At 39.6% G+C, this 12,300-nt stretch overlaps 1 long non-coding RNA gene across 1 annotated transcript in view; it reads left to right on the top strand.

Annotated features, from left to right (window-relative positions):
- LOC307215991 overlaps positions 1 to 10,413 on the top strand; it is a 204,744-nt gene extending 194,331 nt beyond the window's left edge. Inside the window, exon 5 of the long non-coding RNA XR_013838852.1 lies at positions 10,352 to 10,413. This is a non-coding gene — a long non-coding RNA (uncharacterized lncRNA). The remainder of the gene's footprint in view (positions 1 to 10,351) is intronic.
- Positions 10,414 to 12,300: the final 1,887 nt, after the last annotated feature.

The raw sequence follows: 12,300 nt of genomic DNA, 5'->3' as shown, positions 1-12,300 counted from the left end.
CAGATGTTAACTTGGAATGTTCGAGGTTTGAACTCCCCCAGCAAAAGGAAGAGGATTTTTCATATTTTGAAAAAGGAACAATTGGACCTAATTTGCCTACAAGAAACACATATAACAAGACTCCAAAGGAAATTATTGATAAATAAAAAGTTAGGCCAAGACTTTATTTCATCAGACAAAGTAAAAAAAAGAGGAGTTGTGATATACGCAAAAGAGAAATTATCACCAAAGTTTCTCCTTAAAGATGAACATGGACGATTTGTGGCAATTGAAATACAATTCCAAGGAGAGAAATTAGTAATAATTTGAGTCTATGCACCTAATGAGGGGAAATCAGAGTTTTATAAGAAACTGCATGAGATGTTAATGGACTTTATAGATCGAAATATCATTTTGATGGGAGATATGAATGGCGTTGTCTCGACATATATGGATAAATCTGAAAGACAAGTAGTCACAAAAGATGGAAGACTACCAAAGACCTTTTTTGAATTGACAGACAATATGGACTTGATTGATATTTGGAGAACTAAAAATCCCCTAGGTAGAGAGGGGACCTTCTTCTCTGAAGCCAATTTGACCTGGACTAGAATAGACCAAATTTGGATTACAAGAGGGATGGCACCCAAGATTCGAAAGGTGGAAATCTGCCCCAAAATCTGCTCCGACCATAACCCAGTGAAGATGGATATGAAACTAACACCCACTGGTTCCTTTAGATGGAGAATGAATGACACCTTGTTTAGAGACTCTGAAATTGTGAAAAAGGCCCAAAAAACACTAAAAGACTACTTTGAGATAAATTTGAAGACTACCGTGGAGAAAAGAGTAATCTGGGATGCAAGTAAAGCTGTAATGAGGGGGTTTTTGATCCAGCAAAATGCTATAAAGAGGAAACTTCAAGAGGAGAAGAAAGAAAAGATTTTAGAGAAAATTAGAGAAGGCGAGAAGAGATTAAGGACTAAACCTAAGTCACAGGACATTCTACGAGAAATTAAATTACATCAGGCACAATATTTGAAAATGGTTAACCAGGATATAGAATGGAAAATTAAACAAATGAGACAAAAAACCTTCGAATCGGCCAATAAGTGTGGAAAGCTGCTAGCTTGGCAGCTGAAGAAAAGACAGAAATTAAATACTGTTACCAATCTTGAAGTAAATGGACGAAATATACAAAACCCGCGGGAGATTCAAGACTGCTTCCAGAGATACTTTAAACAACTGTATTCACAAGGGCCACAGAATGAGATCAAAATCGAGAAATTTTTGGAAACAAATGGATTACAAAAAATTTCTCAAGAGAATAAATTAATACTGAATGACAAAATTTCTGAACAGGAGGTTGAAGGTGCCATTAAGAACCTGCAACTAGGCAAGTCTCCAGGCCCGGATGGGCTAACCTCCAAATACTACAAAGACATGAAAGATTACTTAATTCAACCTCTAATGGAGGTTGGCAATGAAATTATGGAAGGGAAAAGAGCGCCGGAGTCGTGGAAAGAAGCTTACATCACGCTTATACCGAAAAATGAGACAGAAAAGACACAACTAAAGAACTACCGCCCCATATCCCTACTTAATGTGGATTATAAAATTTTTGCTGATATTTTAGCTAGAAGATTGAAAAAAGTTTTAGCAACAATGATTCACAAAGACCAAGCTGGCTTTCTCCCAGGCAGACAATTGTCAAATAACACGAGAAACTTAATTGACATTTTAGAAAAGCTACAAGTTAATATAAATACAAAAGCTGTTTTAATATTTATTGATGCGGAGAAAGCCTTTGACAATATTTCTTGGAGCTTTATGAGGAAAAATTTGCAAGGGATGGGGGTTGGAGAAAGGTTTGGAAACGGTATAGGCGCGATTTACTCAGAACAGAAGGCGAAATTAATAGTGAATAATGCAGTTACGGAAGAAGTTAAGATAGAGAAAGGGACACGACAAGGCTGCCCAATTTCCCCTTTGCTTTTTATTTCAGTCCTGGAGGTCTTGCTGAACATGATTAGAAGGGACCAACAGATTCAGGGTATACAGGTCGGAGTTAAACACTATAAACTTAAAGCCTATGCAGATGACCTAGTACTGACGCTACAGGAGCCAATCCCTAGTTCTAAAAGAGCACTGGAAATAATACAAGAATTTGGTCGGGTGGCAGGTTTTAAATTGAATAAATCAAAAACTATGGTTTTAGAGAAAAATTTGACAGTAGTAGAGAAGGAAAGGTTTCAGGAAGAAACAGGTTTAATATTGGTGAAAAAAGTGAAATATCTAGGGGTGAACTTGACTTCGAAGAATGTAAATTTATTTAAAGATAATTATGAGAAGTGTTGGTCAGAAGTGAAAAAAGATCTTGAAATTTGGACAAATTTGAAACTTTCCTTACTGGGTAGAATTGCTGTTATCAAAATGAATGTATTGCCAAGAATGTTGTTTTTGTTTCAGACGCTACAAATCATTGACAAAATGGACTGTTTTGAGAAGTGGCAAAAAGAAATTTCTAGATTTGTCTGGCAGGGCAAAAAGCCCAGAATAAAATACAAAATTCTTACTGATGCAAAGGAAAGAGGGGGGTTTGCCCTGCCGGACTTTAAGTTATATTATGAAGCAGCAGCTTTTTGCTGGTTGAAGGATTGGCTACTTCTTGAAAACACGGATATTTTGGATTTGGAAGGATATGATAACGTTTTTGGGTGGCATGCATACTTGTGGTACGGTAAGGCTAAAGTGTACAAGACATTTAAAAACCATATTGTCAGGAAAGCATTGTTTAATGTCTGGATGAAATACAAAGATTTATTGGAAAATAAAACCCCTAGGTGGCTTTCACCTATGGAAGCAAAGGCCTTAAAAAAGCTTAATATGGAATCTAACTGGCCAAAATATTGGGAAATTCTGGAGCAGGAGGGAGATAAAGTGAAATTGCAAAGTTATGAGAAACTTAAGGATAAGGTGCGAGACTGGTTACATTATTTCCAAATAAGAGAGGCCTATCACTCGGACAGGAAAATTGGTTTCCAGGTGGAAAAATCAAAGCTGGAAATAGAATTGTTAGAACCCAATGCTAAGATATTGTCGAGAATGTATAACCTGCTGTTGAAGTGGAATACTGAGGATGAAACGGTAAAATCTGCTATGATAAAATGGGCACAAGACGTTGGTCATAACATTATGTTTGTTGACTGGGAACAGTTGTGGACCACCGGTATGAAATTTACGGCATGTAATGCCTTAAGAGAGAATATTATGAAAATGATATATAGGTGGTACATGACCCCAGTCAAACTTGCAAAAATCTACCATCTGCCCGATAATAAATGTGGGAAATGTAAAGATACTGAAGGGACATTCTTTCACCTTTGGTGGACGTGCCCAAGGATTAAGGCTTTCTGGGAGATGATATATAATGAACTGAAAAAGGTATTTAAGTATACTTTCTTGAAGAAACCAGAGGCCTTTCTTCTGGGCATGGTCGGCCAATTGGTGTCAAAGAAGGACAGAACTTTCTTTATGTACGCTACAGCAGCAGCAAGAATACTCATCGCAAAGTATTGGAAGACACAAGATCTACCCACTCTGGAAGAATGGCAGATGCAAGTAATAGACTATATGGAACTGGCTGAAATGACCGGCAGAATTCGAGATCAAGGAGAAGAGCAGGTGGAAGAGGACTGGAAGAAGTTTAAAGCCTATTTACAAAAACACTGTAAAATCTTTGAATGTTGAGGACATTGAAAAAGAAAGGAAGGGGTTCTAGTGACTGAGTTAATTAAGAGTACAAAGGGAGGGACTAAGAATCAAAATGAACAAAATTGAGCTTGCTGAACTAATTATTACATAGAATACAAGATCGGGAGGCGGGTGGAAGTAAGGAAAATAAGGTTTTGAAGAGTATAATTGGAAAGTGAGTTTATTTTTATGTTAAAATTTCCTTTTTCTTTTTTCTTTTTTTGTTTTATTTTTTGTCTATGTTGTTTTTTTTTTCCTTTTTGTATAATGTTTGTGAAAATTTTTCTTTTGTAATGTCTGTGAAAACATGCTTTTTTGTTCTTTTTGTGGAAAATGTAATAAAAATTATTATAAAAAAAAAAAAAAGATGGGAGGGACTCCTAAAATATGTGTAGAGCAACCCATAGCATGGCATTCACTGACAGCATCTTCTGTGAGGTGAGTTATTAAGAGATTGTTTCTTATCTATGGTACAATGTTATTAGCATCACATATCAGGCAGTTAGGCTTGTCCCTGTCATCTGGAGGAGGAGGAAAAAACTTAAATACGTTGCAGAGTTTCTCCAAAATAGACCAGAGGCAATTGTACTTCATCCAGCAGAGCTTCACTGCTACTGAAGGCAAATGAGCATAATGGTCACAAATCCAATACATTCAGGACTGGCACAGTCCATGGTGTGGATGAGAAAATTTGGACCATTTCATTTCTTTATTCTTCCATGAGTCACTGTGCCTTATGTTGCACTACTTCAGACACCTTGTTTATCTATGCGATTGCCTAAGATTAATGTGTGAAAGTTCATTTTTGAGAATTAATTTCTAGAAATGAATCTTTGAGAATTAATTTCCAGAGTTAATGTTCTGCTTCTTTATGTTTCATCAGTTAATTTGCATTTCTTTTTCTACATGACCAGTTTGGATGTGAATATTAATAATACTAACAAAGCAACCTTACTCAGGTGCAAGTCCCATTGAATTCAGGCAGGTGGCTTACTCCCAGGTAAGTGAGGATAGGACGGCAGCCTAAAGAAATCATAGTCAAACTCCTGGATACAATTGGCATCTTAGATTATTCAGAAACATTCCAACTTCTCAGAACTTAAAGCTGTCAGCAACAGGATGCTTGTAGGCCAGATTCTGTGAGGGAAAGCATCTAAGCAAGCTAAGGATGGGAATACTGCACTGGAAGTATTTAACAAGGTGCAAGAGGCCAGTTGGTGTGTATGTGCACATGCGTATGTGTGTATGTGGGGGCAGGAAGTGTGAAATTTCATAAATATAGAAGGAGCTTACTACTTCCTAAAGCAAAAGGTGAGGTCCTGCTGGCTAGGGATGATGGGAATTGTAGTCCAACAACAGCAGGGGACCAAAGTTTGCTAAAAGCATTTCTTAATAAGATTTCTTACTGTGACTCTACAGAAACATTATGGAGGTCTTTTCCCTTTGTGGTCTTTTCATTCATTCTGCAACAATTGTTCTTCAGGTTCTTGATGTGATTTGTTTCTGCAGCATCTTCTGACCGACCAGCATAAGAAAAACAGAAGTCTATTAATTCAGAAAGAAGGTTTCTATGTATTTCTCTCCCTCTCTTTCCCCTGCTCTCTGTCATGTTCATAACAGAGGAAAAAGCCTGATCAGCTTTGCGAATTTCTGGGTAGTGATTTTTACAGCCAGTCATTCAAGCTTTTCACTTCAACAGATGTAGTGTCTATTTTTAGTTCAGGCACCTCAGATGAGCTAATTCATCAGATGGACGCTGAAAGCAGGATAAATTGTGGAAATAACAAACAGATGTACTGAACCATGAAAGACAATATTAACGTATTTTAAAGGTGTGGCTATGAAGTAAGCCTCCCCTATGTGCTAAATTCCTTGTATTTAGAAGTGTGTGTATTGTAGTGTCTCTTTGTGTGTTATCTTGCCCCATATTGCACAATTCTCTCTCACACAAAAATGGAATTTATGTAATCACACTCTCCTTCATATTGTTCATTGCTGGAATAGCAAGAAAGACAAAAACCGCCCCCAAATGGGTTTCTCAGAAAAAAATGGTCACGAGCTCTCATCTAACCCAAGTGATTCACAAAGACCCAAAATCCATTTTTGCAAAAACTCTTGCACGTCAAAAGGACCATGCCGTATTTCATATGATTTCTATGTAATTTAGTTCAAATTTACTTATTTGCACAGTAAATACAGACCCCACTTTTCAAGAAAGCTTCTCTACTAAGCAGAGACACAGTTTGGTTAACTAAATTATATAATACAATATACAATCAAATAATATCATGGCTGTATGCAACAGATGGCTGACTCCCACTGCAGTTGCACGGGCAGGATGCAAGTGGGCTCCATGGTGTTTTTCAATGAAAGGCATGTTCCAGCCATTCTGTATTGTATAGGGAGGCAAAACAAGAATGAAACGTGAATAAAATGTGAGACACCAGTTTCTGAAAAATATTAGGAATGTCAAGAAGATAACATGTGTGATCTCATATTCAGTACCATGCATGTCCCACATGAACACCTTTTCTACCATACCTCATGAACCTCCCTGGGAAAATATTTTCTTAGCTGGGTCCAGCCTACGTCAAATAAATAAAGGCACAGATCTAATCACAGTATCTCCTGATACCATACCCTCCAACATTTCTCCAATGAAAATAGGGACGTCCCATTCCATAACGATAATTTTAATATTTATACCCCACACATCTTATTGGTTTGCCCCAGCACTCTGGGCAGCTTCCAACATATATATATATATATATATATATATATATATATATATATATATATAACATAATAAAACATTAAACCAGGGGTCAGCAAACTTTTTCAGCAGGGGGCCGATCGGACCTTGTGGGGGGCTGGACTATATTTTGGAGGAAAAAATAATAATGAATGAATTCCTATGCCCCACAAATAACCCAGAGATGCATTTTAAATCAAAGGACACATTCTATTCATGTAAAAACATGCTGATTCCTGGACCGTCCTCAGGCCAGATTTAGAAGGCGATTGGGCCAGATCCGGCCTCTGGGCCTTAGTTTGCATACCCATGCATTAAACATTTAAAAAACTTTCCCATACAGGATTGCCTTCCAACGACTCGGGGGTCGGATAACTCCATACCTTCCAACATTTCTCCAATGAAAATAAGGACATCTTAAGGAAAAGCAGGACATGCCTGGATCAAATCAGAAATGGGGACAACTTCTCTAAATCAGGGACATCCCTGGAAAATAGGAACCCTTGGAGGGTCTGTGACACAGTGCAGGCCAAAACAGCCTTCTGCTAGAACATGTCAGTCCATCCTGCATGGCGTTGGGAGACATGTGTGACATACATGATGTCACATGTATGCATATCACATGTATGACATCACACACATGCAACACACACTGGACCCCCCCAATCTTGGGCCCTACCCAGTGCCGGTGAAGACGAGCATTTATCCAATGCTAATAACACTGCAAATCACCACAGCTGTCTTAAAATATACTATTTGGGGGGAAATGAAAGCCATTGGGCTTTGCTGAATCTTTGGTCCCATACACTAAAATTTCTTCACTTTCCCGTTTGAAATATAAAATGTCTTGCTGATGCTGTGTGACCTGACAGCAGGGGCTCTTTTGTTGAATGTTAGTGACAAATGGCTCCTGCGTGCTGTGTATATTGAAGCATGAAAAGCAGAAGCATTTATTAGCAAATAACTGTTAAGAAGAGTGATTGATTATGACAGCCACGGAGAGAATGGTAAACAACGGCGTTTTAATGAACCATGAATTCTGACTGTTGCTGTTCTTTCTCCTGCCTAGCTGCGAACGCTCATCCTATCCCAATTACACTCAGTACCAGCTTGAATTAAGTTCCTTGGAGAAAGAGTGCCAAGTGGTCCATTTTTGCCAGGATGCTCTACTTGTAAATGGTGTGAGATTCTAAAAGCTTACATCTTCCCAGGATAAAACCATTAAAATAGCTGTTGACTTGTTGGTTTTTTTGCTATCCTGTTTATATCAGCAAACCACAAAAGCACTATCTTCATTCATAAGAGCATTGAGGGTGTTGCAGGGGGAAGGGCGCAGCATATAAGAAGCACTTCACAATATAGTTCTGTCAATGTGCAATATTTCTTTCCAGGGGAAAAGAGTACCTTGCACAGGGGAAACAAGTTAATGAGTTCTATATCTTTCCGCTGCATAAATACAACCTCTGAGATTGAACTGGGCACCATCCTGTGCTGAGGTGTGCAGCAGTCTGCCAGTTCCTCTGGTTTACACTAATAAGCCGGCAAGGTAGTTTGTGCAATGACCTGACCTACAAAAATAGCGTGTTCAATCACCATGACACTCTTAGTTATAGAAATAAACCTGTTGGTTCCGTCCCTTCATCTTAAAAATGCTCCACAGGCAGTGGGGTGGCTATTAAACAGTGCATTCCTTTTCCGAACTGTAGAACTCACAATATGGGTTCTCAGAAGGACAGCACACTGTGGCTTGGATCCTGATTTGCTCATCTATGAATGAGCTCCTTCAAGGAGTTCTGATCTAGCAGGAGCTACCACCAGCAGAAGAGGGGGAGGTGATTTTCTCCCATTTCCTATTTTTCTCTGTACTCCCCCCCCCCCCCGGCCACCTCTTGCAGTGTTGTGGAAGATTTCCCATCCTCTAGAGCAAATTTTCAGAGGACAGAAAGGGGTGCACAGAAAGAAGGAATTTCTGGCTTCCTTCCACGAGTGGCAGCATTTCAGATGCAGAGTTCCTGGGAAAATAGATTCCAAGTCAATGTAATTCTTAACAGGGCAGGATTGACTATTGTCAGAGTACTGTACGGCATGGGAAAATGAGGTGCAAATTCCAACTCAGCCTTGAAGTCTATTGGACAAATTATTGTTTCCCAGCAAAACCTACATCACAGCACTGCTGAGAAAATACGTGGAATTGAAATGGTAAAGTAATGCATGCTACAGCAATCATTCCATTAAACCCATAGATTACTTGTGGCCCACCATGGTGTGTTTTCAAATGGTTTGTAAGAACAGGCATTCCAACCTTTTCAACTGCCTTCCATGCAGTAGCCATCTTGAAGAAGTACAACAGAATCTGGAGTTGTCATACAGCACAGGTTTCAAATTATGTAATCGTTTGTGATACACATCCCACTTCAACACTCGTCACATTAAACGTACCTATGAAGCACCCTTTTATTGTTCATGTAAATATTTGTTAGTCTTTAGCAGGTACTGAATCGTGTCTCAAAACTAAGACTGCTGCAAAAGTGATAAACATTGACGACAAGATGTCCTTGATGTTTGCTTGTATCAAATGTATGCAATCTATCATTTTACATAATGCCATACTTTCTGTAGCTGAAAGCCAATTTTCATAGTAGATGAAATAGCACACTTCCATCTTTCAAAGCCTGTCAGAAGTCTGAATCTTTCTCTTTTGAAATCCAGAACATAGCAACGCTGGTTTTTCACATGTTTTATTTGCCAGAGGGCAAAGGTAAATTCACATGATTCTGAAACGATGCTGAAAAATGGAGATGTGCTGTTTGTGTGCTTGGTGTGTTGTGTGACAGCTCCACCACATGCCCCAAGTCTTAATTCTTTATATATGTGGAAATAATGCTTCTGAGAAATGTAACAAAGAACATGATATCATATCCTTTCTATTGTTTCATATAATTTTTGCAATAACTGTAGGAGAGTTCATTTGAGGAAAGTTGAGCATGGGCTTCACAACTCACTTTGGCGGGATCAACAGCAGACACTTGTTGATGTGACAGAGGTAGAGGTGGGGAAATTTACTATTCCTGTAGAAGGAGTGGAAAGTGATGCTAGGGATCTAGCTAGCTGCAATAGAAACCTATACAAATTGTGGGAAACTTGAATGCAATGGCTCTGCAAAATGTCATGAAAGTTGGGAAATGGAAAAGGCAGGGCCGGTCCAAGGAATTTTGACACTTGAGGTGAACCACAAAATAGTGCCCCCGCTCCCTGCCAGGAAAAAAGGGGTGAGTGAAGGTCTATATCAGGAATGAGTGTGGTGGAAAGATCTACATTGGGATCTGCTACCCCTGTGGATCCTGCCACCTGGGATGGTCATTTCACCTTGCCTCATGTGTGGGCCAACCCTGAGAGGAGGCAGAGAGAAGCGGAAAGAAAGAAATGCAGAAAATTATCCTTTCCGAAAAAAGGATACAAGGAAGGAGTGGGTTTCTGGAGTTTCACCAGGACCTGAGAGTTTAGGGGTCAGAACTTTCCACCAAGTACCTCAGAGCAGCAAGGTGTGTATTTCTGGGTGGCCAGCCTGTCTCACAGTCTAAGATGCTTACTGCTATCTATGAACATCCAGGAGACAAGCTGTGGTAGGAGATGGAAAGTAGACAAGTCTCCATAGGTTGCCTTGAACCCCACCCAGGGTGGTTTCCTTCTGTGGTAGCCAACAAGGAGACAGAACATAAATGCTTTGGCTAGTAGCCACAGGCAGCCTTATCCACCACAAATTTGTCTAATCTTTTAAAGCCATCCAATATGGTAGCCATCATTGCGCACCCCATAGTTTAACAATGTGCTCTGTGACATACATTTCTATCTTCCTTTTCCACCCAGGAGCTTACGGCTGTGTATGTTTTACTCCCACCCCCTTTTAATATTTGCAACAGCCCTGTGAGGTAAGCTAGGCTAAGTTAATATATGTACACAAGCAGCGATTCTTGTTGGGGGAGGGAGGAGAGATGCAGGGGCCCCAATCCAGATACAATGTACCAGTTCTGGCATCCCTGCTGGCTTTTACACCTGTTTGTGTGATCCTGTTCAATCAGTTGCTCTGCATGGCTTTGTAACAGAGGTTAACTGATGAGGCAGAAGACAGGGCCTTCTTTCCTTGTAATGTCCTTGTTGATATCATCAGCTCTTTTTCTCCATAAGGGGTACGTTCTGTTGTCTACCCTTGAGGACATGTTTCTCTTCCCCCAACCCCTACCCCATCTTACTTCACCGATCAAGTAATTCAATTTGCTGGCTCTTTCGGAGAAGATACCATTCCATCCTGCTTTCACATAGAGCGCTCGCACAGAATCCCTGCTGTTGCTGCTGTAGCAGCATAAATGGCTGTAAGGCTACATTCCCTGCAGTGAAGGAATGCAGAAAGGAAACAAAGAGGACTGGAATTAACTCTTTCAATGTGTTTTCTTACTCAGTGCTAGCAATCTCCCATGAGGCAATGCTGCCTCAGGGGGAGCTAGGAGAGACAAATTAGGGGGAGCAGCCAGAAGTTAAATGATGCCATCAAACTGCATGCAAAAAAACCCAACCAGACCACCAGAATTTATAAGAAAAACATAAAACACTATCTTATTTCTGCTTCTTTCACTGGTCTGCTTTGCTCATGTAACATAAAGGACATGGTTCCTGCATTGCAGGGGACTGGACTAAATGACTCTTTGGGACCCTTCCAGCTCTATAATTTTAGGAGTGACTCAAGATTTCTCTCTGCTTTTCCAGCAGGGCCAATTCTGCCTCGATGCTTTAGAAGATGCCATTGAGGCATCTAATCATAGCCTGCATTTTTATTAAGGCTTGATCAGGGCCTGTATTTTAAAATGAGCTTAAAGATTTTCAAATGTTCATGCCAGGCAGAAGACCAGCTGCCTAAGAACCTTGGCAAGATGTTTATTCTCCTGGACAAGGGGCCCCCCTGATTTATAGCAGAAAACAATTCTCAAAGTCAAAGGGAATTACAGGCTGACAGCCAAGGTTACACTGACCCTACATATTACAGAAGATAAAAAAGCAGAGAAAAACATAATTAAGAGTGGGTAAATAGTAAAATAAAACCATGTGCCTCCCATTAAACTTGAGCCATATTTTCCTAAGGTTGAAAGGTCAAGAGCAGTGAAAAAGGCAACTGGCTTGGCTGGAGAAGAGAGGTTTTTTTCTATCTTATTTTGAGGCTGGAAACTGTTCCTTCCTTTTTTACTTTGAAAAGGTTTATTCTTCTAAAAAGCTATCTATGTTATGTATTAAATATATTGGCTTAAATGTAATTATGCAAAGGAATTAGAAGCTAAGAAATGTTAAATCCTTATGCTAGATTCTTATTTCATATAGTTGGAAGAGATCACAGGGGCCATCAGCCACCAGCCCAGCCCCCCGCCAAGCAGGAAACATCATTAGAGCACACATATGGTTATCTGTTTAAAGACCTTCAAGAGAAGGAGATCTTTCAATGATGATGTGAACTCAAGATCCTTGACATCTGTTTAAGATAAAAATTTAAGATTAAACCATTTGTTTTGGAGGGCAATAGGGCGAGGTGAGCTGATAATTAAGGTTCCTTGTTGAGACACATGTAAGATATATTACTACTTATTTGTCATTTATAGATAGAAGAATATATAGCTTTTTGTTTCCCATAAAAGGACAAGAGGAAATGGGTGTATCTTTTGTGATTGGTTCTAGCAAACAGCCAATAGGAATTTCAACCAGGCTGATTGGACAGAGGCAGCCACAGGAGGAGCAAGGGGGCTGGATTAAGGAAATATAAGTGCTGGCCATAA

Source organism: Podarcis cretensis (genome assembly GCF_951804945.1).
Source record: "Podarcis cretensis genome assembly, chromosome: 1".
Taxonomy (NCBI): domain Eukaryota; kingdom Metazoa; phylum Chordata; class Lepidosauria; order Squamata; family Lacertidae; genus Podarcis; species Podarcis cretensis.
Note: the sequence above shows the minus strand (reverse complement) of the source record. Positions and strands in the feature narration are given on the sequence as shown.